Here is a 5,779-nt window from a genome sequence, read left to right on the forward strand (position 1 = left end):
GCATGGCACCTCGCTAACAGACATCTGCAGAGCTGCAGGCTGGGCGACACCTAACACATTCGCCAGATTCTATAATCTCCGAGTGGAGCCTGTGTCCTCTCGTGTACTCGCTTCAACCAGCTAGTACCGGACCCGCTCAGGTGTCTTCGCTTGCTCGCCATTCCACTCCACGGACTGGATACGTGCGATACTTTCCTCAGGTGAGCTTCTCCGAAAGCCCTGAGCTCCTCCAGCACTCCTGACGTCGGCGCCAGTGTCTATTGCCTGTGCGTCGGCTAGGTGCCTCCCGTGTGCATGGTCCCTCCTCTGAGCGACCCCCACATGTGTATTTCCACTGTAAGCCTCTCTGAGCGTGTGTCTTTCCCTTGGCAAGCCACCTTGCCACCCCTGGGGTTGAAATATTCCACCTGCGGCTTGACACCCCAGTGTTTTCCATATGCTTCCTTCGGGTCATATGTGTATTCTCTAAGTCCCCCCCCCCCTCCGGGCTGGCATTAATTGCATACTTCCCCTAAGCTTGGGATATGCTTCCCAGTGTACCTTGGTATTCCTGTGTTATATGGAGTCCTTTGTCCAGGCTGACAGGGATCTCGATTCACGCAGGGCACTGGAAGACAGCTGAGAAGGTGGCGTGATTAGACTGGTAACCCCATTCGTCGTCATCCGACGTAACTCGGAGTGACAACGAATGGGAACGTCTACGGTTACGTATGTAACCCTCGTTCCCTGAGTAGGGAACGGAGACGTTACGTCTGCCTGCCACTTTCCGCTGTACCGCGGGGATCGCCTGAGCTCAGTCTTGGCTCCTCAGCAAAGAAACATATCTGCTTGCTGCCGGCTTCCTCCTTTTATACCCACGAGGTGGGGCGGAGTTACGCCATGCAAATTCCGCAGACCCATGGCATTTCTTTGCCATTGGCTCGTTTTGTAATACTCGAAGTTGATAGGCTTTCTAAGCGAAACCCCATTCGTCGTCATCCGACGTAACGTCTCCGTTCCCTACTCAGGGAACGAGGGTTACATACGTAACCGTAGACGTTTTCATGAGCTGTATGCCAAAATCATCAGTATTAAAACAATAAAAGACCTGAAATATTTCAGTTGGTGTGCAATGAATCTAAAATATATGAAAGTTTAATTTTTATCATTACATTATGGAAAATAATTAACTTTATCACAATATGCTAATTTTTTGAGAAGGACCTGCATATTTTTTTATATTTTCAGTAGGGGTTAGGCTAGCCTATATCTCAGTAACAGGTTTGAGCCAAAAGTCTGATTAGGCCTTCGTAAATGTAGCCTATGTTTAGTCTAGTGATTTTGTTAAAAACTAAATTAATCAAAATAGAGCAAAAACAGTTCTTAACTTGTTAAACATGTGATAGGCTATACTTTTTGCAGGCTTCTTTGATGAATAAAATCTCTATAAAAAACAGCATTCGTTTTTAAATAAAAAATTTGTTTAATGTAAATGCCTTTATACTGTCACTTTTGAACAATTTGATGCATAGGCCTATTTGGTAAAAAAAAGTATTAATTTCTTTAAAAAAAGAAAAGAAAAAGAAGTTGAAGTTAAAATACGTTGACTGAGAAGTTGGATTACTGGAAGTTATTATAAAGTGTTATGGTAGTCTGATTATCAATTATAATTCTGCATGATCATTAATAAAACTCAACAGGACGCCTATGGTGGCATATGGAAACCGAGAGGCGCGTGGCTGATTCATAGGCAAACAATTTAGCAGTGGCACCCATAATTCAATAACTCCAAATAACTTTGCTTTCACAACACGTTCTGAGACATGTGATTGCCAGAGAGGTCTGCATACAATCCACACCTGAAGAGTTGCAGGTAATTTATGAGTCCTTTTTAAATAAAGACGTGGCTACAAACAACAAAGGGAGTAATGAGACTGTCTTCTCTACTTAGCAATTGATTGACTGTATACTGATTAATAATAAAGGCTAATGAGAATATGACTTATAATAAACGGGTACAGCACCATCATCGAACAGCAAGAAAACACATGCCAGTGCTGTTTATGTTTCTATTTTCTTAAAAAACTAACACGGAATGAATATAGAGGGGTTTAAATGGTCGTGGCGTTTCATTCCTACAGATGGCAGTAATATACCGTCTAATTTTGCCAGAGAGAGGCGAAAATAGCGGAACTCGCGAAGTGTTTGGACGAGGTGAACTTTACATTCAGAACATCCTTCAGAGACTTAACATATTTGATTTTACCAAACACCTGGGCCATTAAATAAATAATATTCGAGCCCTGCTGTATAACACACATTTAAATAGCTATTCCTGCTGAATCAACTGTTTTCTGCTTTCTTTATTAATTTATTAGAAAATATAAAAACATTATTCCTCAAAGTTGTTTATTAATAAACCCAACATAGCGATAACAAACAGAAGACACTCAAAACTAAGGCAGACCCATTTATTCCGAGGATTATTATACATTTTTGCCAAACAGCAGGTAGGCTTATTTCATTGAAATTCGCCGGAAAAAAATAACTGTCATAAGTGGTCTCGGTGCCTTCAATGACATCATCTATTTGAGCAACACGCATGCGTAAAAAAAACTGCCCAAATAATCAATCGACAAGTGTGCGCGCGTGCGCTCGACTGTTGACGACTATCGCAGAACGAAAACCATTCTTGTTCTCGTGAAATAGCTTACGAGAAAGATCATGAAATCTACAATTTAATTTCTTATTTCAAATCTGAATGACCTCCCGTTGTCTGGTAAACCGTGACTTGAGTAAGTAGGCCTAATCAATCACATTAATCAATTTAGGCTACATTAGTTTATAATGTATTTTAGCTATAGTTTGCTATATGGGTTACAGGAATAAAACATACTTTAAACATTTTTTAAAACTTTTTTTGTGCAGTTTGAGTGCAGTTTAAAGTGCAGTTTGCAGTTCATTTTATTTAAAATCCTGACAAATATGAGATCAAATGGCTTAATGTTTCAAATCAACAGAGGGCAGTAGTGCTCCACTTTGTAGTTGTTGTGTATCAAGTTTCTTGCTTTCTGTCTGTCCTTTTCCTTTTTCCTATTGCCCTTAGTAACCCCAGTAATTAAATTCATGGTGGGAGAAATGTCATGGCGTCCTGGGTGTTTCAAACTTGGATTCCTGATCAGTGAAGACTCTCAAAAATGCCCTCATGTCATACCCTTTAGTGTTTCCAACATGTCCCTGTCTTTTCAATTTTTCCAGAATTTGTCTTCATTTCTGTCTGCCATCGGTTTATTTAGTAACCTCATTACATGACCTGTTTTGCTGTGGAATTTAACAGGAGGTGGAATTATATGTAATCCAATCAAATTCGATATCAAATGAAGCTTGATTCCATGTTTAGTTAGCTGACAGCGATTTACTTAAGGGAGAATATCTTTCATTTAAGTCACGCAACAATAGATATATTTCTCATAATTGAGACATTATAAGAACCTATTTAACAATATAATCAGTAATACTATCAGAGGCGGTTTCAATTATTTGAGGCATTCTTTTAATTGTTTATTAACTAGCTGTTGTTGATTGTATATTAACCGTTGTCACCGCACATGTCCTTTGGGAAATTTCTGTAATGAGAATGAAAGTGACATTCACAGTTTGCATCAAAGCATTCACTCTCGACACACTGTATTTGATTGAGAGGAAGGTGAGGCGTCTGCGAACTGCATGTCTTTCATCGCCATTTATTTGGCATTTCTGCTTATCGCGGTGACATCACCAATCAATAATTCCTGTTCTGAGAAAAAGTCAACAAAAAGGCTGCTGATTAAATCAGCAGCGGACTCCTTTCAAGGTCCTGATGGGATGAGAATACACACGAAGCTGGATGCACAACGTCCGTGTATCCTTTCCTCGACATTCTGTAAACGTCACAAGAGTTGGGCTGCATGGATCAGCAGGAATAAACATCACAGGCGTTTTATCAATATGTGAGGATATGGATGTTTCAGACTGTCTGTTGTTTTTTTATTTGTTTCAGTACCATGTTTACATCCTCCTTCAGTGCGGTCTTGTCCTGAGGTGTCATAGCTTGCTGCAGGCGGCTGGAGGGAGAGTAAGGAAGGCTTGCACTCCCCTTGGGAAAGATTCTGGTTCAAGAGAGATGATTCTGTGACCACGCTCTGATCATTGAGCCATTGCTTATGTGAGTTATGGCAAAATGGATCGCAGGGACTCATAAAGGCTTTCATGAGCACTGACTCAATCTTTCTTTACTGTTTAGGTCCCCTGTTTAACTCTCTCCTTTGTTGTTTCTCTTGTTTTGGTGCTCCAGTTCCTCAAAAGGCCTTTTTTTAAAGCAGATTCTTCCACTCCTCTTTTTTGCTTTCATGGATCATTCTCTTTATCTTTCTGATTTCTTGTTTCCATCTCTCGAGCACTGTTGAGAGACGCACATACTCACACATGCTTCATCTCTCTCTCTCTCTCTCTCTCTCTCTCTCTCTCTCTCTCTCTCTCTCTCTCTCTCTCTCTCTCTCTCTCTCTCTCTCTCTCTCTCTCTCTCTCTCTCTCTCTCTCTCTCTCTCTCTCTCTCCCCAGATGCTCTTGGCTGGGAGAGGGCTTCTGAAGGGCGAATGTAAAGCCCAGTGGGCTGCAGCTGTCGGTGTTGCTGCAGGGGGAGATGTTGAAGAACGCCAGAGCAGAGACGTCCCACTCCTCGTCCCATTGTTCCTGTCACTCCGTTCCTGGTAATTAATATCCCCTGCTAAATGCAGACACTGTAAATCATAACATAGCCATTATATCCATGGAGAGCCTTCATGAATCATCTGTAGACTTCGACTCATGAGTCTTTGATCAGCTGACCCAGGTTAAGTACATATTTGATGAGTGTAAATAGAAGGCTGCATCCCTGGACTCACACACAAATCTCACCGTGACCTTGTACGCTCCTTGTGGATGTTTAGAAAGTGTGATGAGACTGAACTCCTATCTATCTATCTATCTATCTATCTATCTATCTATCTATCTATCTATCTATCTATCTATCTATCTATCTATCTATCTATCTATCTATCTATCTATCTATCTATCTATCTATCTATCTATCTATCTATCTATCTATCTTACCTTGAATGCAATGTAAGTCCCTTTGGATAAAAGCATCTGCCAAATGCATAAATGTAAATTTGGTTGCATTACTAATTTGATTAACTTATTAACATTAAATTAATATAAAACAACCCATCCCTTCAAAATGTACTTGCCTCATGTTTGGTGGTGAAATCACAGCATGGTTCAAGGCCACTTTCTAAAACTTTAACACTCACTGTCCCATGGTGCAAAAAAAAAAAAACAACCTTCACCCGAGCTGGTTTGCAGTTTAAAAAGAAACTTGCATACTTACTTAAAAAACATAACTTGCCCTTAAATAAATGGACTTAGGCTGTAGTGTCGAACTACTGTAGTACAGAAATTTGGCATGGTAAAACTACTTGTATTCTACCTTGTATTAATAATATCTTCTGTTTTGTATTACTTTTCATTTGTAAGTCATAATAGAAAATTAAAAAAAAAACAGAGAAAAGAAAAACCTTATAATTAGAAATACTACATTTTGGGGGTATTGAGTGTTTTAGGGTATTCGGCTCTTTAACATTTTTTTTCTCTTTTCTTTCTCCCCCCCTCTTTTCTCACTCTCCTTTCCTCCCACTCCTCCAAACAATAACAACAATAATAAAGATATTAATAGGATTTCTTGATTGATATGGCTATCTGTCATTTTTCCTTGTTTGAAAAT

General features: G+C 39.9%; 1 long non-coding RNA gene across 1 annotated transcript; it reads left to right on the forward strand.

Moving 5' to 3' along the window:
• The first annotated feature begins 2,678 nt into the window (after positions 1-2,678).
• Positions 2,679-4,852, forward strand: LOC143757083 (uncharacterized). Its single transcript, XR_013210386.1, has 3 exons — positions 2,679-2,774; positions 4,019-4,183; positions 4,579-4,852. It is a non-coding gene; the product is annotated as an uncharacterized LOC143757083 (long non-coding RNA).
• Positions 4,853-5,779: the final 927 nt, after the last annotated feature.

This window comes from Siphateles boraxobius, unplaced genomic scaffold (genome assembly GCF_051911475.1).
Source record: "Siphateles boraxobius isolate OS27281-9 unplaced genomic scaffold, OSU_SipBor_1 3, whole genome shotgun sequence".
NCBI classification, from domain to species: Eukaryota; Metazoa; Chordata; class Actinopteri; order Cypriniformes; family Leuciscidae; genus Siphateles; species Siphateles boraxobius.